We start from the raw sequence: 27291 nt of genomic DNA, 5'->3' as shown, positions 1-27291 counted from the left end.
GTGCCCACGGAAAGATCTTGTCACATGGAACACTCATGTGAAATATCAAAGCTCTGTCATTTACTGTTCAAAAGTTATTAGCAAGGTTAAAGTTTTCAAAAAGTAGGCCAAGGTCACGGGGTAAAAAATGTTGGTACACATGGAAAGGTCTTGTCTCAAGGAATACTCATATGAAATATCAAAGCTCTATCACTTACTGTTCAAAAGTTATTAGCAAGGTTAAAGTTTCAGACAGAATGACTGAATTACAGAATGACAGACAGGACAAAAACAATATGCCCCCCGATCTTCGATCTCGGGGGCATAATATCTACAATGCTATGTAAGGTAAAGTTGTAAAGGGATATCTAATTCAACCTTGAACCAGTCTGACTCTATCCAGGGACTAAATTACATCTTAAAGAATTTAGACTATTTCCTAAACAGGTAAAAAATAAGACTGCACGAGCAGTCCGGGATTTAACCCAAGAGAAGAATAGAGAGAGCACGAACCTGTGGGTTCTTTGGCCCCTAGCAAAGTGACTTGAAACTGCCGCTGTCACTGTTTATATACTAACTCTAACCAATGAAAATGACTAACTACGAGACTTTGAAAACTGCAGGGTGAAAATCTAAAACGATTTCTGGTGAGTTTAAGGCACTAGCTTTAAACCAATGAAAAGCCAGGAAACAAATTAACTTTAGAATGATTGACAAGATGGAGGTAAATTCAACAGTATAAACAGCATATGTGAGAAAAATAGTAAAGTGAACAATTTACATCAGATTCAGACTTTACACTAAAATGATAATCTACAGGATGTATATTAGCATAAACATAGGTAATGAATTAACTATTTAAATGTTAATTAAACCAAAACTGTCACATTCCTCCCCCCTTAAAACAAAAATTACAATTTTTTTGTTACAACTACAAAAGACTAAAAAAGTAAATATCTAAATGAAAATAAAAAAAATTAAAGTTTATTTCTTAAATCCTCCCACGGGGCACTTTTCATCTCTGGGGTTGTGGTCAGTCAAGGTGAACAATGGGGCGGATGGGGCACTCCTCTGTCTCTCCTCACATGCATGGTCCCTCTCCTCCCTATGGATCCTGGGCCTGGGCCGCCGCACACCTTTGGGATCCACAAACTTTGTGTTTGGTTTGGCTTCCCTTATTACGGCTTCATCTGAGGTTACCTTGTGGGCCCTCCGAAGATTCCGCCTAATTTCGGACATTTTAATGTCCTTGAGGCCGCATCTCGGACACTTGTACACGGAGACCACACGATGGTGATACCGATGGTAGTGGCTCCAGTATGAAACCAGACGACCAAACCAATGGTCCCCGGATGGACATCCAACCACTGGGCACCGCATACCACCCTCTGGCCACTCCTCGCCCATTTCTTCCTCCTCGAATATATTAATCTCTTCTTCATTTGGTTGCAATTCTAAAACATCCATTTCTAAAATATAGAATTATCTATTAAAGTTTCCATAAAATTTCTATGCATTCCTATTGCGTATAAAGATGCAATATTTTTCAGTCTCCCTATAATTTGAAATTAAATTGATATCGTTACAACTTAATGAAAGATTGTAATAATCTGTGACATGGAATAAGTCAGACATATCTATAATTACTATTGTGCAATCTCAATGCACTTCTCACACGTAGAGGCCTCTACTAATATTACGTCAGACAGCATTTGACCCAATACGAGGTTGTATTGACGAACTAGATCGTTATAACGACCATAGAATTTGCGAAATGCTGACTTCAATCGAGACTGTTGAAATTCCTGTACCATCAACTTGTTTGTCAGTAGCTTACCTCGATTTAAAAACTGACTATACCCAGAACAAGCTCTTGCATATCGAATCAGTTGAGATATATAAACACCATATGCAGGTAATAATGGAATATTGCTACATAAATGTGGGAAGTTGACGATGGAGCTGAAATCATCCCGTTTGTCATACAGTTGAGTTGTCAGTTTGCCGTTAATGTCTACTTTCAATAAAAAATCTAAGTATGAAGCAAAAGTGGACGACTCTGTGGTGTCCTTTATTTCGAGCTCACAGGGATATATCAAATCGGCATATGAATGAAAGCTATCATTGTTAATAGACAAAACATCATCGATATATCTAGAAGTCGAATTGAAGGTCACAACAAGAGATTTTTTCTTCTCACGTAGAAGTTTTTGAATAAATTCTGCTTCATATGAATATAAAAACAGGTCAGCTAACAAAGGAGCACAATTCGTGCCCATGGGAATTCCAACAGACTGTTGGAAGACCTGATCACCAAAGACCACGAAGATATTGTCAATGAGGAACTCTAGCATATTTTTTATTTCAACTTCAGAGTACTTGTGCGTGGAATCAGAGTGGTGTTTAACAAAGTCAGTTTTTGAATGACTGATCACTAGATATGAATATTTCCGTTTTTGTTGAAGAAGCAACTGTCAGTGATGTCAAAAAGTCTAGTCTTTAATTTATCGTGAGGAATGGTCGTGTATAGTGTTGAAAAGTCATAGGTTTTAATGCTATTGATTTGGGAAAAATTCTGTGATTTCAAGTTTACTAAAAGTTCTTTAGAATTTTTTAGAATCCACATTTGATTAACACCACTTCTGGCGTCTAAATAATATTTGCAGCCTTCCAACAGGGGTGGCCACATCCCAACACGAGTGAAAAATTCTCAAAGGGATGTAAAACAAAAGCAAACAAACATGTATACCCATTTCAAAAACTTCTCAGAGCATCAAGGGGATTGCTTGTGCAAGTACACTAAAAATACATACAAAGAAGATCTATATTAAAAATTACTTTGCACAAGCTGATGGTTTAGAAAAATCAAAACTAGATGGACATTTTAGTGAATATACATTGACTAGAAACAATCTGTGTCCCAGGATAACTTGTGTTAAATAAACTTTGTATGCTTGAGTTCGGTCTCCTCTTGTTCAATCCTGGCTGGGGGTTTTCCTTCTTTGATGCTGCAATGGCACTGGATACAGTGATGAACAAGTGGCATGTAGGAAAAAACATTTCTAATAGGAATAACATCCAAATCCTCAGAGAACTCTATCACAGGACAACCAAGATGTGTTGGTCGCTGAATAACCCCCTTTTCAACAATTGCTAATGAACTTCTCCTAGCATCCTGAAGAAGGAGTAGACCACCTTTGAAGATTCCAACTTTAAACTGAAAGTGAAGAATATTAAAACATTTTATAATATCATATCATGATCAATGGTAACATACAATATATCGGTCGTACAAATTTTCCATGACCTCAACCCATTTTCAATGACCTCAAAGACAGACAACAGACTGATGAATAAGACACAGATATGAAGTCTTTCTTACCACACGAAAACGACTTAGCAGTTGCACATATCAGGAAATATAATTTGAAAAAGTTAGTTCACATTTTCAATTGATTTGTACAAATTATACATTGTTACTGTATGTATAGTCCACAAAATGTGATTTGATGACCTTGTTTCTGAATAAACTGCACTATGGGGATGGAACAATCTAAGTTTTCTCCTCTTTAATGTAATTTTTTAAGAAAGTACTCAAATCTCGTTGATCCACTTCTCTCTGAAGTCTTACGTGTTTCGTTGAACATCAATGTGAAGTCAATGCCCCCACCCCCATGTTTCCCATATCCACTACCTTCAAGCACATTGTGCAGAACGCTCTATTACTCTTAACAGCCCTGACCTACTCAAAATTGCGCTCCCACTCAGAAGAATAAACACATTTTCCAAGCACGACTCATCAGACTGCATACCGGTATTTGTGCCATTACCTGTAGCACACTTGTTCATTCGCACCTAAATGCTCACAGTAATGGAAATTACTTTGTGTCAAGCGCTTTTATGATACAGATTATAACCAACATGGTTTTAGTAGTTCCGGATTAGGTGAAACAATATCCATTTATTTTAAAGGATTTTTATCTAAATTTAAGGAGTTTTTAAAAAATTTAAACCAGGAAAAAGTGAAATTCCATGATTTTCCATGACCTAGCTCTCTCAAAATTCCCTTACTTTCTCAAGACCTAAAACCAAATTTCATGACCGAGTTCAAATTCCATGACCCGTACGAACCATGTACATGCAGTACACTATAAGGTTTAGTATCTTTGTTCCAAACTTGAAGTAATTAATTGGTAACCGTTATAATACATTCATGAGGAACATATATATCAAGTAGTAATTGGAAATTAAGAGAGTGGTTTTAAAAAGAATGCACCTCATCCTCTCTAATCAAATTTTTATGTGATCTGCTGAGTATGCAGACAAACTAGATAATGGAACAGCACTGCATTTTTTTTGTCTTCACCAAGCAGCTGTTGAAAGAAAATCAACAAAAAATTATGGTTATGGTTATATGTACATAGATGTACTACAAATAAATGTGATACCAAAATATATTTTACCTATGAAGCTTGCATTTATATCAAACAAAATGACCATTAGACTAGACTGTCATCTAAGTATTAATTATGTCAATTTTTCAGGCAATGACAACTTTGTTCACACCTAAACTGGAACACTGGTTTCACATGAATATTTTACGGTTGATGAGGACTCTAAAAATCATGATCATATTCATGCAGTAATTGGCCTCAACAGAAGTTTATAGACTTAATGTCCAAATTTAGTTAAGAATCATATGTAAGGAAACTCATATGTAAATCATACGAGACATGTATGTGTACTTTAATTATGTAATATGCAGATGCTGGAAATCAAGTATTTATATTCATTCTACGACAGTCGCGGTGACCTAGAGGTTAGAGCGTTCGCCTGCATGCGGAAGATCATGCAGGGCTCGAATCCGAGATACAATCAACCAATCAATTGTTAAGCCAATACACATTTCAAATTAGAAGGGCATGAATTGGACACTACATGGTACCTTTGATTGTCTTCAATCCTTTCCTGTTTCAATATTTCTAAATCAGCCAGAATAAAATTTTCCTACAAGAATAGAAATATGCTAAATAATAAAATATATGCTGTATAATGGTTACTTCAGCACTTAAAAATTTAATACCAAAGCTTTAGAATATTTTCAGTCTGAATTCAGCTAACCCCTTGCTACTATTTATTGGGATGATTTTTTTTTTCAATTTTGAGTTAGTTATGAAGTTCTGCAAACTTTAAACACTTGTAGATATTTACCTCTTATTTCACAAAACTTATGTTTAAAATATACTGAGTGATTGATTAACCTAATTTAAAAAATAAGCAAATTTTATTAATGTACCTCTTCACTCTCGTAAAATGATCTTATGATTCCAATAATATGGTCAGCTGTTGATTCCACAACATTACCCAGCATGAAAATGAGTATCACCAAATGACTCCCAAGGGGATACGATTTCATGGAGGCGACTGTCGTCCCTTTGCTCACGTAGAAGACCAGTTTTCCGTGGATACCTTAATGAGAATAATTTAGGGCTAAATTACAATTAAGTCGAACCTCCTTATCTTGAACTAAACCGGACCAAGATTAAACTTAGAAATATGCGAGGATTCAAGAAAACAAGGTAAATAAAAAACATAACGTAAAAAGTGGCTGGGATTGCCAATGCACGTTGACACATCCCTGATATCAGTTAGTGTTTGAGATAACGAAGATCTGCATCAATTGTATATTACTGAAGATCATAAAGTGGTGTGGCCTGTGACAGTAATAGGCCTCACAGTTATTCATGAACCACTTTCACTACATTTGGTTATACTATGGTTTTACCTTTTCATTCTCGTTATAAATAATATGTGTTCATATTTATACATACCTGGCAATGTTCTTTGATATTGAAGGATTGCTCAAGTGGAGTTTGGCAATTTCAGTTGGTTTCAGAATGTATAGGGTAAACCATTGTCATCTTCATATTTATACATACCTGGCAATGTTCTTTGATATTGAAGGATTGCTCAAGTGGAGTTTAGCCATTTCAGTTGGTTTCAGAATGTATAGGGTAAACCATTGTCATCTTCTCCCTGATATTACAATAAATCTAAATACAACTTTTTGGCAATGTAAATAAAATATCAGTATTATAAAAAAAATTAAATGTTAAGAATGTTGGGAATATGGTTATATTTCCTGACACCTTTCCTATGTAGGAAATAACTAACAACTCAACTGTATGACAAACGGGATGATTTCAGCTTCTCCATCGTCAACTTCCCACATTTATGTAGCAATATTCCATTATCACCTGCATATGGTGTTTATATATCTCAACTGATTCGATATGCAAGAGCTTGTTCTGGGTATAGTCAGTTTTTAAATCGAGGTAAGCTACTGACAAACAAGTTGATGGTACAGGGATTTCAACAGTCTCGATTGAAGTCAGCATTTCGCAAATTCTATGGTCGTTATAACGATCTAGTTCGTCAATACAATCTCTCATTGGGTCAAATGCTGTCTGACGTGTTTCATACCGATTGTTAAGCCGTTCTTGGCACACTGATTTTGACTGCGGATAACTCCGTTTACCTGATCAGGATATGGGGCTCACGGCGGGTGTGACCGGTCAACAGGGGATGCTTACTCCTCCTAGGCACCTGATCCCACCTCTGGTGTGTCCAGGGGTCCGTGTTTGCCCAACTATCTATTTTGTATTGCTTGTAGGAGTTATGAGATTGATCACTGTTCGTTATCTTCACCTTGCATTGGGTAGATTAAAGTTGTTTTTTTTTTCTTTTTCAACATTGAAATACTGTGTAATATATCAGTTGAATAAAATCAATAGATATATATTTCACAATGAGGAAAAAACAAACAAAACAAACAAATGTTTTATACTCATGAACATTTTTTATAACTGCAATCAGAAAAAAAAATGTATCTGTCCTTAACTACTCTTAAAATAAATTCCATATCCAACAACAAAACACTGATTGGATCATCATGAATCCAAGTGTGATGAGTATGCATTTCAAGAATAGATCCATGGGGGTGGGTGGGTGGGGTGGGGTGTCCAGACACCATCCCCTTTAGCGGACCAAAAAAATTAATTTATTCAATTTCAACGAGACTTTTAGTCAAAATTATATGAAAGGTGGATACTTATATGCAATTACATTATTCAAATTTATCAACACCAGTATATCAGGATAAATGGGACGAAACACTGATACATGTGTATATATTTACGATATTTTATTTTCGTCAGATACAAGTATCATTTAAAAATTCCTTTAAAAGTATATGTAATATAAAACTTTTTACCGCAGAGCTTCTGGGGGCCTATGCAGCCCCCGCTCCCCCCCCCCCCCCTCTCCACCTATTGCGAGTAACCTTTAGACTAGCTCTTTTTCATCATTGAAATTCGGATGTGAATATGTCCATAACAATGACTAGAATTTGGGAAACAAGTAGTGAATTTAATGTTAATATGTGCACAAGCAAAAGGTGTAAATAGGGTGGGGGTGGAGATTGTGAAACATACCTAAAAGATCAAGTGCTAGACCCCCTCCCCTTCACAAATTTCTGGGTCCACCTTTGCATTTTTACTCATACCAAATGAATGATGAATCTTACCTTAGCTATCAAGCTGTTTACATCCAAGTCCCCAAATTTCATGTTTCTGATATGATTTAACGATGGTACATTGGGAACACCAACTTCTTTGAAAATGAACCACACAAACTTTGCCACTTCCAAACTCTTTTAAAGAAAACAAAATGGAATTGACAGGAATGACATTTTCAGATACTGTGGTTATACATTTAATATTATTACTGTTCAAAAATAAATAGAGTTGGGGAATATCACTGATGCAAATTTCAGTGTCAATGTAAGAAATACTGACTTGGTCATGTATCAAAGCACATTACTAAAACAAATATTTAATTAATTCAAAATTTTATGCCATACAATCATACCTCCCACACACACACACACACACCAAAAAATCCATTTTCAGAATTGATGATTAGGGAAATATTTGTGGTCAGTTGTTCTAAACAAAGTATAATTCGATTCGATCTGTTTGTAATGAATGTGAAAATTCTTGTTTGTTTTTTTTAAAATTTGGATTTTAATATAATTTACACATTTTACTTACAATGTGATGTGTTGTACTATGAAGCAATCCATATAAAAGAAGACTCAGCTTGTCTAGAAATGGATATCACTTGCTGTCATTTGTTTGGTCCTTGTATGTTTGGCTTTCAGAGTCACTACTGAAGCCTTCATTCTAAAAGCAAAGTGTCAATATTTTCCTATCCTTTGTGAACATGAAACTAAACGGTCTAAAGTTAACACTCAGCAACTTTTTGTAAATTAATAAAATTTCTAAATAATGATACAGAATTTCAAAGTACAATACCAAGAGATCATAATCCTCTGTCTCCGAGACGGGTTCAGTCTCCCCATCGGTATCCGAATCGTCATCGTTAATTAACGTTGCGAAACTGTTATCTAAAATGTCTGGGTCTCGTTGAAACGAATTAAACTTCGTCGTATTGTCGAGATTTTCCTCCTTGTCACAACAGGTGTTCATCAGGCTGTTGAAGCTGTCATTTAATAGGTGTTTTCTTATAAGATTGTGTCGATTTAAATGATTTATTTTGTCAAATGACACATCACAGACGTTGCAGCGAAAAGCCATCGTGCCAACTGTCAGTGTCAAAATCGATGTTCAGAAAACGCTTTTCACACTGTTTGCATTACTTGCCATCGGTTTAATCGCGAAGTTAACCAAGCATATTTTAGCACCCTCTTGCAGACGATCAAAACATAAAGGTTCGGAAAGATGGAGAGAGACTACTTGGCAGTAAGTATCGCTAAATGTGTTTATATTCAATACACTGACCCATATCTATGAATAAAATGTTTAGATTTTAATGCAATACAAGTATTTTTGCGTGTTTACTCAATGTCTAAGGGCAGTAACTCAAACAAAGATGAGGAGTGGATCTAAGAACTGTCTGATATTTTGGTTTTATCATAAACAAACAGGAATCATATATAAACAATTCATTAACTTTAATTGACATTCAGTCATTAAGGTGCATATGGCATTTATTCACAGGACTCTCAAGATGACCTTTTCGAAAACTCACAAGTGGGGCCTCTCCCAAATCTCTCAGATTCTCCACAGTTAGCTCAAGTAGTTCCTGAATCACCCCCTGCTACTCCCACTGTTGACATCCCTCCACAGGATAAAATTATGGCAGTGTTGTCAGAAATTTGTAAGGAACTTAATTTCTTTCTTTTTTTAATTATTGTAATGATTAACTTATTCATAGGAACCAATTTATTCAAAAGTAAAATATTATTTTTCAGTATTTTTTTTTTTATAGAAATACTAATGTTTTCTGGGGGGGGGGGGGGGGGGGATAAATAGATAAGTGATTATAAGATAATTGATGCTTGTTTGTTTGATACATATTTCTCTTAGAATTAGAATTAAATGCACAATTTGACCAAAATCAAAACCTTCATAAATAAGAAATATTTAATGTTCTTTTTTAGTGAAAGAACAGAAAAAGCTGACATAGGAGGTTAACAAATTGAGAGGAGAGGTCCAAAGGATTAAGAACAAAGAAGCACTCTCAATGACCAAAGTGTCAGTAGAAGGCTCAACTATTGAGGTATGGTGTAATTACACCTTGGTTTTGGTACAGTATATATCATTTGTAATAAAAGTCATATAAGATTAACAGTTAATATGATCCATTTTATATTCCAACAGAAAGTGAATTAAATTAATTAAAACCTATGATGAAAACTTTTAATTTTAGTAAAAGCATTTATGAATCAATTATTTACAAAGCCAATAACATTTTATCTTATGCTAGTGTAACTGCAGGCCAGTTTTATATTTATAGCTCACCTGAACTGAAACCTCAAGTGAGCTTTTCTGATCACCTGTCCGTCCATCTGTCTAGCTTTCATGGCCCCTGGGGGTCGTATATGGGGTCACAATAGGAGATCAAATTTTATATTGAAATATATTGGAAATTTTTTTAAATCTTCTTTACAAGATTCACTGGACCAGAAAAGATGAAACTCAGATATGCAAGCTCTCTGAAGTAATGTACTTTGTAAATTGTTCAAATCATGGTCCCTGGGGGTTGTATTGGGCCACAATGGGGACTTGTGATTTTTTACATCAAAATATATAGGGGAAAAAAATGAAGTTTGTTGAAATCTTGAACCCAACGACAGGGTGGGGCCACAATAGATGATAAGAGTTTGACAATGGAATTTATTGGAAAGGGTTTTGAAAGCTAATTCTCAAAAATAGCAAAGCCGTCATTTATCATGTTTACATGGAAGCATTAATTGTCAGGAAGTGTATATTCAATTGTGTTCAAATTATGGCCCCTGGTTTAAAGCCATCATATACCTGTTTTATTTAATACTATACTGTGAATTAATGAATTAATTGTATTTTCACAGGAGTATGTAAACTTCCTAAAAGCCAAATTCAGCGTATTTCCGTGGATCAATTTCCAAGATCAAGAAATACAGGTTTGTTAGTTGATATAATCCTGATGAACAGTGATAATTGTTAACTGGTTAAATACTTCAAAAGAGGTGCAAAAGTGTTTACCTTGCTAACAAAATTAAGAATGAGTACCTTAAATTGGGACATATTGTTTTTATTTCCAAAGTGAAAAGTACATTCTTAGCTGTAAGAGGCAACATTTCCAATTTCAATTATCAGTTCACCTGAGCCAAAGAGCTTTTCTGTTTGAAGGGTGACTGGCATCCATCTGTTTGTTTGTCCGTCCGACTGCAAACTTTTCACATTTTTCACTTCTTTTCAAGAACCACTGACCAGAGATGGGGTAATCGTAATCAGTAATCGTAATTGATTACAATCGATTACATTTTTTTAAGTAATCGTAATTGATTACATTTGTTTTTAAAGCAAAGTAATCGTAATCGTAATCAATTACTTTGGCAAAGTAATCGTAATTTATGATTACAATAATGATTACAATGATTACTTTATATTTATATTAAAATAATTATTTATTAGATAACAGTTAGAGCTTATGTATGTTATGTGTGCCATCATAAGATTTATCCATATCTATATGATATTATACTTACAGTATTTGCATGTATTCAATAGCAACTAAGGTCTAAATCTGTTTAAATTAAACTTAATAATCTGAACTAGTATACTCTGTATCATTTACTGTACATCTCATTGATCTATTGTTACTTAATGAGTATGAGCTCACTCCTAATTAGTAGTTCACTATACTGTGCTCTATTGTTAATTAGCATCTTTCATCTTTTCTGTGGATTTGTTTATACTAATACTTCAAACATAGATCACTATGGAAAAATCCTTTGAAGATAAAGCAGTTCATCTGAGTAGATCTACCTTTCACTATAAATATTTATGACATGGACTTCTGATACTCATATATGTGTTGAACTTATTGAGTGGCACACTGATTAATTGCTTGACAAATAAATACAACTATGGAATCTGCCAAGTCTTCATCCAGGGCCGTAAATTACATGGAGGCGGAGGAGGCAACTTTTGAGCCAAAAAAAATTAAAATTTAAAGTTCATTAGAATTTATGTTGTTTCCAATAACTAAGAACATGATACCTCCCTTAAAAAGCATTCCAAATCTTTCTTTTAGAATAAGTTAGTCAAGTAACATCTTAGAAGGCCCTAGAATCAAGGATTTTGCACGAAACGTGTTCAGTGTGCACAAAATGCCCAGAACCCCGCCTAATTTCCTGCCTCCTCCAAATTGAAGGTTAATTTACGGCCCTGTCATCTATATATGAACATTATAATCTACCAGAGGATGCAGAATCCCTGAAGGGTAAATTTAAGGCAAAATGCAAATACTGCCCCATGTCTATCTCAGCTACAGGAAAAACAACATCAAATCTCATCACTCACATGAAGGTATGTCTATGTTCTTCAGCTTTTGAATAATATAAGTGGATAGTGATATAATGATTATATAATAATATGTGTCAATTAGGTGATCACTTGTGTTAAGAGTAATCAGTGCATTACACACTATGCTAGTGAATTTCATGCTTCATTAATTAACAAATAGTATAACACATAATCCTTATCACACATACATGTATGACCTACTCATTGCAATTAAATACAATATGTATGTTATAACCAATATTTATGATTCAAATTTACATGTACATGTATATATTATCACATATTATTACATTAATTAACAAGCAGTATTATACCCATAATATTATTACATTTTATTGTGACAAAAAAGTCTAAATGCTAGAATTTTTGTTTTTCAGAGAAAACATTCAGAACAGATGATGAAATCTGTTAAACGCTCACGGGAGCAGTCAAAGCAGACAGACATGAGCACTTATATGTACAAGATGAAGAAGTACTCTGCAACTGACCCCAAACAAGCTAAATTCCTAGACAACTTGCCCCTGTTTGTAGCTAGCTCCCTCCAGTCTCTTTCTGTTGTTGAAGATGAAGATTTCAGGAAAATGATTAGTGATATTGATGAACGCATTGTTGTTCCTAGCAGAAAACACCTCAGCACAGTGCTCATTCCTAATAAAGCAGAAAGTGTCCACAACAAACTCACGAAACTCCTAGGTGAAGTACCATATTTGTCCGTCACAGTTGATATATGGTCAAACAGACAGATGCGATCATTCATAGGTATCACAGCTCACTTTATACATGACTGGAAGTTACAGACAGCAATGCTTGCTTGCAAACGCTTCAGTGGAAGACACACAGCTGACAACATCATTGCACAGTATGAAGAGGTAGTGAATGAATTCCAAATATCAGAGAAAGTTGCCCACGTGATATCTGACAAAGCAGCAAACATGGTTAAGGCCTTCAAGCTCCCTGGATACACATAATCACCCCCTGAGTCCCAAGAAGAAACAGACATAGAAGTGGATACTGATGACACTGACAGTGAACTCACAGAACCGGATAATGAACTGTTTTCATATTTTACGAAACATGATGGGTGTTTTGCACATACCATCAACCTTGTGGTGAGAGAGGGAATGAAAGAGGCTGGATCTGTACGCAATGTCATCACCAGAGCTTCTCAGATTGTGTCCCATGTCCGCAAGTCCACTATCAGTACTGATCTCCTAGAGGATTATCGCAAACTGCAGGCAGCTAACGTCACCAGGTGGAATTCTGAGGTTAGCATGATCAGGTCTGTTCTGCGCATTCCCGAAGAAAAACTCAATGAACTGGATACCAAAATGAAACTCAACACTCCTGCTCCAAGAACTATGTGACATCCTTACCCCGTTTGAGACTGCTACAGACTTCACACAAGGTGACCAGGTGGTGACAGCCAGTTTAGTTCTCCCCAGTGTGCGTGGTCTTCGTGCCGAGTTGGCTGAGATTAATACTAAGTTCAACAACAAGTTGGTGACAACACTGAGAAGGTCCATTGAGAGACGCCTGAGTGTGTATGAGGAGCAACCTTCATTCCGAATGGCAGCAACACTTGATCCCCGCTTCAAGCTAGCATGGTGAAAAGATCAGACTGAAGCAGATACTGAGAAGGCAGCTCTTCAGACAGAAGGAAACCGACTAAGCCCAGCTAATGAGTCAACTACCTGTCCAGTAACAACAGTTGATCCTCCACCCAAACGTCGCAAGTTATTTAGCTTCATGAACGGCGCCAGTGCAGACCCACCAGCCCCTACCAAATCTTCCGATGTAGCAGATGAGGTTACTACTTACCTGTCACAAGCCTGTCTTCCAGAATCCACAGATCCTATTGAGTTTTGGCACACCAAATCCAGTACACTCCCACTGTTGTCACAACTAGCAAGGAAATATCTAACTGTTCCTGCCACATCAGCACCAGTTGAGAGACTGTTTAGTGTTGCTGGAAAAGTGTTTCGCCCTGATAGATGTAGATTAACGGATGCACAGTTTGAGAGACTTATGTTCATAAAGTGCAACAAACATTTCTTATAAACATTTTAAGTGTCACTGAATGGTTTACCAGTTATCATGTTACCAATACTTATGAAAGACTGTACATAAATATATAAAGTGTATTATACAATGTATCTTATTAATAAAACCAGTAAATATTTGTTGTTTTTCTTGTTCGAAAGCATGTAATCATGATTACTTTTCACAGTAATCGTAATTGTAATCAATTACTTTCAAAATATGTGTAATCGTAATCGTAATCATAGATTTTCAAAGTAATCGTAATCGTAATCAATTACATTTACAATGTAATCGCCCCATCTCTGCCACTGACCCATTTTTATACGCCCGTCTTAAGACGGGACGTATTATGGTATGGCGTTCATGTCCGTCCGTCTGTTAGCTTTTTCGTGTCCGACCCGTAACTTAAATACTACAAGGCCTAGAATCATCAAACTTTGTCTGTAGATACATCTTGGGTAGAAGGTGTGTCGTACATTAAAACCAGGTCACTGTGACTTTTCATTAAGAAGATATCCGTCTGTCCGTCCGTCTGTTAGCTTTTTCGTGTCCGACCCGTAACTTAAATACTACAAGGCCTAGAATCATCAAACTTTGTCTGTAGATACATCTTGGGTAGAAGGTGTGTCGTACATTAAAACCAGGTCACTGTGACTTTTCATTAAGAAGATATCCGTCTGTCCGTCCGTCTGTTAGCTTTTTCGTGTCCGACCCGTAACTTAAATACTACAAGGCCTAGAATCATCAAACTTTGTCTGTAGATACATCTTGGGTAGAAGGTGTGTCGTACATTAAAACCAGGTCACTGTGACTTTTCATTAAGAAGATATCCGTCTGTCCGTCCGTCTGTTAGCTTTTTCGTGTCCGACCCGTAACTTAAATACTACAAGGCCTAGAATCATCAAACTTTGTCTGTAGATACCTCTTGGGTAGAAGGTGTGTCGCACATTAAAACCAGGTCACTGTGACTTTTCATTAAGAAGATATGGCCATATATGGCAAAAACTTGTCCGGCTCATAACTTGAAAACTATTAGACCTAGAATCACCAAAATTGGTCAACTAATGCATCTTAGGTAGAGGGTGTGTCGCATCCTACTTTAAGGTCACTGTGACATTTAATTAAGGTAATATAAAAACAAGAGGCCCATGGGCCACATCGCTCACCTGAGTCACCTTGGTCCATATCAGAAGATTTTCCATATCTATTTGCATGTAAAACCGTAGTCCCTATTATGGCCCCAAACCTTCCCCTGGAGGCCATGGTTTTTGCAAACTTGAATCTACACTATGTCAGAAAACTTTCATGTAAATGTGAACTTCTTTGGCCCAATGGTTCTTGAGAAGAAGATTTTTAAAGATTTTCCCTATATATTTGTATGTAAAACTTTGATCCCCTATTGTGGCCCCATCCTACCCCCCGGGGGGGGGGGGGGGGGCATGATTTTAACAAACCTGAATCTGCACTATATCAGAAAGTTTTCATATAAATCTCAGCTTTTCTGGCTTAGTGGTTCTGGGAAGAAGATTTTTAAAGATTTTTTCTATATATTTGTATGTAAAACTTTGACCCCCTATTGTGGCCCCATCCGACCCCCGGGGGCCATGATCTTAACAATTTATAATCTGCACTATATCAGGAAGCTTTCATATAAACCTCAGCTTTTCTGGCTCAGTGGTTCTTGAGAAGAAGATTTTAAAAGATTTTTCCTATAAATTTGTATGTAAAACTTTCATCTTTTCTGGCCCAGTGGTTCTTGAGAAGAAGATTTTTTCATGACCCTACCCTATTTTTACCTTTTCTTGATTATCTCCCCTTGGAAGGTGGCCTGGCCCTTTATTTTAACAATTTAGAATTCCCTTTACCTAAGGATGTTTTGTGCCAACTTTGGTTGAAATTGGCCCAGTGGTTGTTGAGAAGAAGTTGAAAATGTGAAAAGTTTACAGACGGACGCCGGAATACGGGTGATCAGAAAAGCTCACTTGAGCTTTCAGCTCAGGTGAGCTAAAAATGTTTTAATGGGTACAATCTATACTGTTAACAATATGTGACGGGCGTATCATGTGCCGTGGCGGTGCACTTTATTAACCAAACTTGCCAACAAGCATCCTTGTGTGAAGTGGATTTCAGTTTCTTCAAATGAAGGACCACACCCTCTTCCAAGGGTTGATTTTTGTAGAATTAAAGAATTGAATTGCATTTTTCATAACATCTATACTCAAGAACCACTGGACCAGAAAAGATCAAACTTCTGTGAAAGCTTCAATACATTAGTGTAGATTCAGGTTGTTTAAATCATGATTCCCGGGGCTAAGGCAGGGTCATAATAGGCAAACAAAGTTTTATACAGGAATATAACGGAAAAATCTTTAAAACTCTTCTTCTCAAGAGGTGGAAAGCCAATATCATAAGTGGTCATGTAACGTGTTCAAACATTTAATTTATACCTTTGATGTTTAAATAAATAATCATTAAGTATTATTTTCACACTGAAACATTATCGGGATGTAAATGCGTGTTGATAAATGATGTAATCTATCAAAATGCCCTTTATGGGATTTTGATCATGTGACCAACTCATATTTACATCCCAATAAAAGTTTTGAAATGATACCTTATTTCGCAATAAAATACTTCTAAGAACTGGTGCAACCAAACTGCATCAGCCAAATTTTACAAAGGTTAATGAAGCTATATTAATATTATATTGTTATGCCTGCACTGAGAGGCAAATACATTGACAAATTAACCCCCATATGTTGTTTTTATTTCAAAAACAGGTATGGATTTTCTAACTGTATGATAACATTTTTTAGGGAATGCTGAAGGACTTTGCCAGTAACGCAGGTTGGGCAGAAAGAAGTCATGTCCTGGGGGTTTTGTCGAGCTTTGACTCGACAAAATTTACTTATTACAGGAACCAGACAAGAGCAAAGGTAATTAAGAAACCATGTGTAGTAAAAGGTGAGGTAAATGTATTTCATTACAAATTAAGACATAAAACAATGTTAAACGTTTTAGTGTAAAGGAAACTTTTTTCAGTGGGGTTAAGTATTAAATACACATAAATCATTGAAATAGTTTGATTTCTGAATAATTGTATATTATGTTCTTTGAAATATCTGGTTAAAAGTATACATATGCTTGAAGTCATTATTCCTTTTTGTAGTTAATGGGCAACAAGGAGATTGATGTGGAGGGACTTTCTTTAAAGTCCCTCCACAACTACCTGTGGAAGTGTTTTTGCCACCAGCGATTCCACTTGTGGACATAGAGAGGGAACGCTTGACCTTATTGCTGGTAATTAATTTCATGCAATATTGTTTGTTTTACCATTTTCAACCACATTAGTTATACAGTATTTTTCAAAATGCTTTATATATTAAGATAAAGATTTCGTTTATACCACATTTTGCCTTGCAATAATTTATAGATTCATTAATTTGATATGTGAAAGAAATATTTAATTATCTTTCGCTTGCCTGCATGGGAATTAAATTTTTGTCTCATGTAAAATTAGAAATTAAAGTAGACTTTAAAGATTCTAAACACTTTCATTTTAATTGCAATGAGATTACATTGTACTACAATCGGAAGTTTATTTAAATAAAAAATGGAAATGGTATTGACTCGTTGTCACATGTCGCGGCCAAAATGTCAAAATGTACCATCCTCTCCCATTCTGGAAAGAGCTATGAGCGAACTCCAGATTGTGGCTTGAGACAATAGCATTTCCTTAGAAGAAAACCATCTCACTTTAGCATTAATTCACTTAAAGGCATGCATAATACCTGAAACAATACTTGTATATGTTTATTTCTAATTTCCATAGAGATCTTTCTGCGCATCACAGAAATTGTTCTGTAAAGGAGGAACAAGTGGCTTTGCTTTCTGGACTGAGTTCCATAAGTTTGTGGACACCGTCAATAAGGATGGTAGACTGGACAAGTGGGAGAAATTGGAGGAAAAGGAGGAGAGAAGAATTGAGAAATATTTATTATAGCTTTTTAAATTAAGATTTTATAAATTCAAGTATTGTTTATTGTACATTTGTGTATTTCTTCTTTAAAATAATGTGCAGTTATTGATTTACTTGTTACTTTTAAATGCAAGGTGAAGATAACGAACAGCGATCAATCTCATAACTCCTACAAGCAATACAAAATAGATAGTTGGGCAAACACTTAAATATGATATGTTTTTTATATGTGTATGAAAGGAACTGAAATTTAGCACAAAATATATGTATCGACAAGTGCTAATCTTGCTTTGTCTTCTTTTTGGTGAAAATTTCACTTTTTACATATGTGAATCTTTCATTCTGATTTCAAAAGTTATGTAAATATGCACTGTCAAATCTTTTATTTCTGTTCATCGTTGAAGCCGTTCCATATCTATAAGATTGAGATATTTTAGAGAATATTGAGTAATAATTTTTTTGTACTTTACATGGGTATTTAATCAAGAAGTAGTTGTAGAATGAATAGAAATACTTGATTTCCAGCATCTGCATATTACATATTAATTTAAAGTACACATACATGTCTCATACAATTTACATATGAGTTTCCTTACATATGATTCTCATATAACATATTAGCACAACATGCACACAAAACCTTCATATGTGAATCATATGAATTCCCTTTCATGATATACATATGTGAATCATATGTAAATCATATGAAACACATATGATTCACATATGATGCCCTTTTTTTATGATTCTCACATGAAGCTAATCATATGATCCACATATGAAAATCATACATGTATGTGGATCATATGTGGCAAGCATGCTTGTGTACCTGAGAGTCCTCCCAATTCAGCAACAATTACTGGGATCGAAAATGATTTATTTTCTAGCAACAAAACTACTTGGGTCTTCCCATATACACGAAATGATTCACCATCTGCAGCCTTCAGTTCTAGAGTCACTTTCTCTAACGAATGATCACAAAGATCGAGTTGGTCAAACACTTCTTTGGATATGAGAGAAAAAGCAGCCCCTGTATCCACTAACATTAAGCGATTGCAAAACAACATTAGCAAACCAACATGATTCTGCCGTAGAGGATAGACAAATACGCGACCGATTTGAAGACGAAACCTTATTATCACCTAGCTCTGGCTGGACTGGACTTCCGGTCGTAAGGACAGTCCGGTCATGTTTGGGTCAGTATTACATTTTGAATTTTGTGTAGATGTGTCGCCTATTTTGCTATTCTGTTTCGATCCCTGAGAGCATTGTCTACTAGTGTGGCCTGATTGACCGCAAGTATAACATTTAATAATAGACTGTCTGCTTGTAATTTGGTTTGATTTTATCTCGCATATAGCGGACTGAAGGTCTTTTATAGCTTTATTCATTTCAGACAAGAGGATTTCTGTTTCTGACGATAAAGAATTTTGTTCAACCTTATTTTCGCGATTTTGAAGTGCCATAACTTGTGAATCTCGCATTGATTCTAGATTATGCGGCTTATTGATAGACCTGTGTGTGCTATCAAATGCTTCAAATTCCTTAGGATATCGCCTTGTCCAAGGTGGACGGATGTGAAAACTGCACGTATTTCTTTAGTTCTAAATCCCCAAGTCCACTTATATACTGATCTATGACTAAATTTTCACGGTCAGCCAATGGAATATTTGGAAAGGCGCGACTGGCTAAACGGTTCAGCGCAAAACAATACTCGGAAACGGATTCTCCCCTCAGCCGTTTCCTGGCTCTAAATTCGCATCGGTATGCGCTCTCTCTTTCTGGAGGACAAAACCTTTAAGAGAGAGAGAGGTGACCAAATTATTACCTTGGAATTCCCAAGTTATCACGAGATATCGACCATGACTCGAAAGAACAACGGAAACTTGAAGTAAAGTTCTGAAATTAAAGTTTATTTACGAGTTACAATAGAAAATATGAACAATAACGGGAGGAATGAACTGGAGAGCAATAATATTTACCTAAATTACGCAGGTATTACTTATAAATTTAGTCGGAGATGTAAAGTAGAGTTGGTTGCAAAACCGTGACTGATGCCGGTCTAAAAGATAGACAAACTACGGCCGGTGCAGGCGAAGCTTCACTGGTCGTCAAAGGCAACCGCGCGACGCTCTAAGAACGATAACTCTAAAATATCAACGTTCTCCACAACATTGTTATTTGCCTGCGTCATAATCGCGGTCTCACAATATACAAATCTGTATATTGTACTGCGTCACATAGGAGAGGTCTATTCGTAGGTGACGTAATGAGGTCTCGACGGGGAGTTTGGCAGTCACATTGTAATATATTATCATTTAGTCTTGAAAAACATAATTATAATCTGTAGTCTGGAGAGTCCGAGACAATACTTCAGTAAAACCAGTCAAAAATACTCCAAATCTTAATTGAGTAAAGATGAAATGGTAAGAAAACTGAAAAGTAACAAAGAACACACTATTACAATAACTGGTGACCATACTTTTTAAATTCAGACAGCAATTCACCTTAAAATTGTGTTAAAGCAAACAAACAAATGAAATATGATGTAAAAATATAAGTGCATACACTATATCTCTGATATTCATAAATTCATGTAAACAACTACATGTATGTATATACATGTACCATCGATACAAAATCCCGCATCATAAACATCATCCATACACACATGTATATGGCAAAAAAAATCCCTAAATTGTGTATGCATCAGGAAATATTCACATAAAGGCTTGTTTGAATACTTCAAGAAATACTAGTATGATAGCATTACAAAAAATCCAGATAATTTCACAATAACAGTTCTTTTCATATTTATTCCCAAATTTCTCCGATATACAACCTACCGTAGTACACATATGATATGCAAAACTGAATAGGTAAACAAGTTTCCATAACTTTGCAATCTACACAAAACATCTAGATAAACACTTACGCTGTGCAGGAACAGTTTCAAGTGAACAAGACACTGAAGATCTATATTTTACGCAGGTAAACAGATACACGAGTGCTCAGAAGCACATGCTGCATATAACGTTTGTAATACGTTCTCAAAACATCAGATCGGAAAGAACTAAAAAACAAAATCCGGATAAATAATTCCGGTGACGGAACATAATTAATATTTGTATTTTCATTGACTATTGAATTTTTAATTCAAGAAACACGAGTAAATATGTGTCCGAAATTAAGCGTCTTCAAAAAAGCAAACGTTTAATTTCGGACAGTGTCTAAGATATAAAACATAACCAGATATATATTCAAAATTATTATTCATGAGCTATGACGTCATAATCAATATCGTTTTCAATGACATCTGAATGCGCATATGACGACATCATTAATAAGCAATTTTTTAATACACAAGCTAAATTCAGAGATATATGAGAAAGAAAAACGAGGATAATAAATAATTCAATAGGCTACTAACTACATGTAGATTCATTTTATGAAATATTGTTTGAACTTAAAATATTTCAGAATTCATTCTGAGATTCAGTAGCGATTTAGAGGACAGTACTACATTAAGCATGGATCGACACCCCCCCCCCCCCCCCCCAAATCCCACCTCCATACAACCTTTCCATTCCTTTTCTAAAGTGGTCTAACAATAAACTTAATCGACAAGAATCAGTGAAGTTTGATATCCACGAACTGCACTAAATGCCAAATATGAAATGAATAACACAGCGAACCAGATCGCTTAGTCACTTAAGCACCCCCTCCCCCTTCCTCTCTCCTAGCTTTCTAAATTTAGGCCTTGAGGAAATCTATTTAATATATGAACGGAAGTTTAGTGGAGTTATCGAAATTTAATAATATGTCAAATACCGGTAGATGGAATGATAAGTAAATAAGTTCACTTAATGGTTTATACATGTAATAGTTTTGTACTTTGGTTCTCTAGTGAAAAATCACGGAATTCGTCGTTGTTAATTAAGCGAGGAACCTTCAAAAATTAATCGAGAATGTCGAAAACATTATTCAACGTTTATTTATGGAACAATTCCTATAACTACATGTAACTTCAGGATTTTCCAAACGATTTGTTATGTTTGTTTGAAATTGACACTTTATGGCATTTTGCGATATTTTTCTATGAACTGTCATTGGAAATATGGTGTTTTGCGCTTCATGATTTCAATTGATTTGGGAACCTTCACTTTTAAACATATTTTATTGCTTTTGGGGGGGGGGGGGGGGGGGGAGAAGTTCTTTCGTGAATGTAACGTCTCTTCTTTAGGATTTTAGAAATTCAAGGTATGTATCATGGAAATTAGATGTTAAATATTTTTATGCCCCCCTTTGAAAAAGAAGGGGCATATTGTTTTGCAACTGTCGGTTGGTCGGTCGGTCTGTAGACCATGTGTTGTCCGCTCAATATCTTTCGACCCATTTGCTTGATAACAACCAAACTTGGTACAGGGGTTGTCCCTGGAGAGTAGATGACCCTTATTGATTTTCAGGTCACATGGTCAAGGTCAAACTGCTGGTCTTTACCCCATGTGTTGTCCACTCAATAACTTTTGATCCCTATGCATGATAACTACCAAACTTGGTACAAGGGTTGCCCTTGGAGAGTAGATGATCCCTATTGACCTTCAGGTCACATGGTCAAACTTCTGGTCTTAAACCCACGTGTTGTCCGCTCAATATCTTTTGACCCCTTTGCTTGATAATAGCCAAAATTGATACAGAGGCTTTCCTTAGAGAGTAGATGATCCCTATGGATTTTCAGGTCACGTGGTCAAAGGTCAAGGTCAAACTGCTGGTCTTAACCCCATGTGGTAGACCATGAGTTGTCCGCTCAATATCTTTCTTGAGAACCATTCACTTGATTGTAATAATATTTCATATGTGGGTTGGTTATAAAAAGAAGAGGACCCCTATTGTTTTTCAGGTCAAAAGGTTAAAGGTCAAGGGTCAATCTACTCTGGACATAGGAATATACTGTCCGCTCAATATCTTGAGAACCCTTTGCTTGACAGACATCAGACTTAGTACACTGGTACATCATCAGGAGATGACACCTATTGATTTTGAGGTCACATGGTCAAGGGTCAAACTGGACATAGGTATATATTGACCACTGAATGTCTCAAGAATCCTTTGCTTGACAGACATCAAACTTGGTACACTGGTATATCTTTTGAAGAAGATGACCCATATTGATTTTGTGGTCACAAGGTCAAGGGTCAAACTGGACATAGGAATATACTGTCCGGTCAATATCTTGAGAACCCTTTGCTTGACAGACTTCAAAGTTGGTACACTGGTACATCTTTAGGAAAAGATGACCCCTATTGAATTTGAGGTCACATGGTCAAAGGTCAAGGGTTAAACTGGACATAGGAATATACTGTTCCTTCAATATCTTGAGAACCCTTTGCTTGACATACATCAAACTTGGTACACTGGTACATCTTCAGGAGGTGATGACCCCTATTGATTTTTAGGGCACATGGTCAATCCACTCTTGACATAGGAAGATATTGTCTGCTCAATATTTTGAATTGATGATACTACTCTCAATTAAATGATGTGTGTGTGTATAACCCTTTTCAATTTTGCACCATGGGGGGCATATGTGTTTTACAAACATCTCTTGTTTCTTATATAATCCTTTAGGCAATTGGTTATCGGAAATCCAATATGGCGATTTATACAAATTAGCAAAACGGTAATATATTTGGCAATGATAGGATAGGTTTAGCTTTATTATATATTAATAGGAATACTAATATAAAAAATTAAAGACATTCTATTTATTTCAGAATGCCTACAAAGTCACGTAACAAAAAAAGAGGCAAATATTCTATTCGCTTTACCAAACAAATCCTGGAAAAGACCATTTATGCAATTAAAAGTGGACATATGTCTTTAAGAAAGGCAGAGAAATCCTTTGCTATTCCAAGGTCTACCCTTCAAGATCATGTATCTGGGAAGTATGATCTGGATTCTCACCACCGCCATACTCCCCGGCGACGCCTGCATTGCCATTATCAGCGACGCCATCGGTACCACCGGAATCACCATCTTTTATGGAGGAATACAGCCCGGTGCCGATGAGCGAGTCGCCGCTGGAGTATTCACCACGGTCACCGTTCCCGGCGCCACCTCCTAGCCCGGCGCAGAGTCCGTCGCTGTTGGTCACGGACACACCACCAGCATCACCACCAAGACCAGCAGCCCCTGCAAGACCCCCACCACCGACCATCAGGTCCGCAGTGAGGACTCCGCCGCCGAGGGATCTTCATGCACCTGTGGCAAGCCATCCCCCTAGGAACCACCCAATGACTGTCCCTGGCTTGGCAGTTAGGACGGTTCCTATCTGGTTTAAGTGCCCCGTCTGATGGCAAGACGGGACACAATCCGGATTGATGTATGTGGGCAGCGCCTAGCCTGCTGCATGTGTGCGGAGGAGTTGGAGGTGAGAAGAGACACCCGAGGACGGTGCCCATTATGCCGGTCCAGGCAGTGAAAGAAAAAATCAATCGGTCCTTCGAACCAAACGCCCCTTTTTAGGGCCACCCAAAATGTTATGGAAAGATGCTTTCTATGACAACCGAGAAACATATATTACAATTTATTTCGCCACAATTTTAAGGAACAGTGTGTTGAGAACTCCGATTTCACACAGGTTTTAAGAAACACAGTTTGTTTAGAACAGACACACAATTTTTCAAGATATCTTTAATTTACGCATTATTATTATTTTATTTTTTTTTGAATTTTTTTTTTGGGGGGGGGGGGATATTTTCTGACGTACTACATATAAATGGGTCAACGTTCGTGTTTTTACATTTCATTTAAAATTCATTCACTTTTTACTCTATCATGGAAATAGTAAAACAGGGCTGAGTTTTACTAAACTTCTTATCTTACGCAAGAAATTCTGACTTAAAAATTTCGTACGTTTTAATTTAAGATACGATGCTTCTGTTTTACTAACGTGTTCTTAAGTTTCCATCGTAAACTTAACTTGCGAAATATTTGCAACTTACGATCTGACGCTGCGCAATCGCATTTGTTACTTTCGCTTTCAGTATTTCATAGTACATGTAAATTCATTATGGATGTACAGCAGTTGATGAGGTCCTCATTGGAGATTTAACAATTTTAAAGCAAATAAAGTTCAAAATAAATAATTACTAAAATGTAAGAATGTTTGTGCAAAAAATATATTTGTTTTTTTATGATTGCATACGAAATATCAATCGTATCCATATTCTTTTAAAAATACATTTCAAACTATTGTAAAAAGTATATGAAAACGAAAATACATTTTAAACTATCGCAACCGCCGCTTTGGTAGAGCGCTCGCCCCGCATGCGGAAGGTCGGGGTTCGAATACCGGCCACGACAGACCTAAGTCGTTAAAACTGATAGTGACAGTTCCATCGACAAACGCTCGGCATTAGGTGTGAATGACACGGTTCCTTGGAGATGACCTTATTTTTTAAACGGATGTCCCGTGTCACAGTAGGGTGGCACGCTAAAGAAACCTCACTGCTCAATGGCCGTAAGCGCCGAGCATCGGCTTAAATTTGAGACCCTATCTTGGTGACGTCTCCATATGAGTGAAAAATTCTCGAGAGACGTTAAACAAGATACAATCAATCAACAAACTATTGAAAATAATTGCTTACACTGTACAATACATAGCTGAAATCATCCTCTTTTATTTAAAATATATATACTTCACATGTACATATGTACATGTACGAAGAGAAAAACCTGCAAATTCTCTGTCTCGCCATTTTTCAGCAATATTGAATTTTTCAGTGCATTTACCAACACATGCCCTGTAAAGGGTGTAGAAGATGTACACCAGAATATGTACATTTTTGCTCTTGGTTACGGAATGATGTACACTATGTGGTCGGTATAGACAAATCAAACGTGTCTTATTATTTTAAAAGTGGAAGTACACATGCATTGGAAATAGATAAATATGTGTTCTACCAACTCGGGGGTGTGGGTGGATATTGTGTACCCCTATCTCTATATGTAGACCGATATAACTATTAATTTTCTTAATTTCAAGCTCGGGGAAATTGAAAATTGGTCGTTCTGACCCTCGCCTACACATTATTGTTGAATCGGCATATAGGAGAATATAGTCAAAATCTCTGTTTAATAGCAAGCCCGGCTGTGTAATCCTGAAATTTTATAAATGTAAAATAATCCATATTGTACAAAATCTGAATATCCAATACAACGAATAAATTATATTACAGCATTTGCGTATAATAAAATATAAATAATTTGCTATATGTAGACCTACATGTACCATGTTAGGACCAATCCCCTCATTTTTATAACTGGGATACACTGAGACTCATTCAAAAGTCTCAGAACCGAGGTCCCGTGTCACAGCAGGTGTGGCACGATAAAGATCCCTCCCTGCTCAAAGGCCATAAGCGCCGAGTATAGGTCGAAATTTTGCAGCCCTTCACCGGCAGTGGTGACGTATCCATGAGTGCAATATTCTCGAGAGGGACGCTAAACAATATTCAATCAATCAAGTCATACTTATAAACTATATAAAATACGTGCATGTTTTTACTTCGTAAATGCAAGCGAGCATAATTTTCCAAACTGCAACTCGGCCATACGCATCTTTGATGCTTAATATTTTGAAATTATATAATTTACAGCTCTTTATATTATATTATTTTTAAAAAGATGTCTGGCTTGTGGACAAATTTATAAGATGAATTTAAATTATCTTCCAAACAGAAACGATTGTTTTTTCCATGTGCAAATATTCTTACTTTATTTACATCCGGCTTTGTTTTTTACGGTTATTCAAAGCTTCATACTTATTCCCGTGGGGATCCGGATTAGAATAGGTCCTCAGTACCCCTTGTTTGTCGTAAGAGGCGACTAAATGGGGCGGTCCTTCCGATGAGACCGCCAAAACCGAGGCCCCGTGTCACAGCAGGTGTGGCACGATAAAGATTCCTCCCTGCTCAAAGGCCATAAGCGCCGAGTATAGGTCGAAATTTTGCAGCCCTTCACCGGCAGTGGTGACGTTTCCATGAGTGCAATATTCTCGAGAGGGACGTTAAACAATATTCAATCAATCAAGTCATACTTATAAACTATATAAAATACATGCATGTTTTTACTTCGTAAATGCAAGCCAGAATAATTTTCCAAACTGTAACTCGGCCATACGCATCTTGGATGCTTAATATTTTGAAATTATATAATTTACAGCTCTTTATATTATATTATTTTAAAAAAGATGTCTGGCTTGTGGACTTGTATATTTATGATTGATTATCACATGTATATATCTTTCATTGCATAGGAAACTTATAGTCCTAATGTGTGTCAAAAAATTTGAAATTA

General features: G+C 36.2%; 2 pseudogenes; one reads left to right on the top strand and one right to left on the bottom strand.

Moving 5' to 3' along the window:
• Positions 1-4869: 4869 nt before the first annotated feature.
• Positions 4870-7943, bottom strand: LOC125647068 (uncharacterized; annotated as a pseudogene).
• Positions 7944-10065: 2122 nt separating this feature from the next.
• On the top strand, positions 10066-17955 carry LOC125683322 (uncharacterized; annotated as a pseudogene).
• Positions 17956-27291: the final 9336 nt, after the last annotated feature.

The sequence above is a fragment of the Ostrea edulis genome, chromosome 6 (assembly GCF_947568905.1).
Source record: "Ostrea edulis chromosome 6, xbOstEdul1.1, whole genome shotgun sequence".
Lineage (NCBI taxonomy): Eukaryota > Metazoa > Mollusca > Bivalvia > Ostreida > Ostreidae > Ostrea > Ostrea edulis.
Note: the sequence above shows the minus strand (reverse complement) of the source record. Positions and strands in the feature narration are given on the sequence as shown.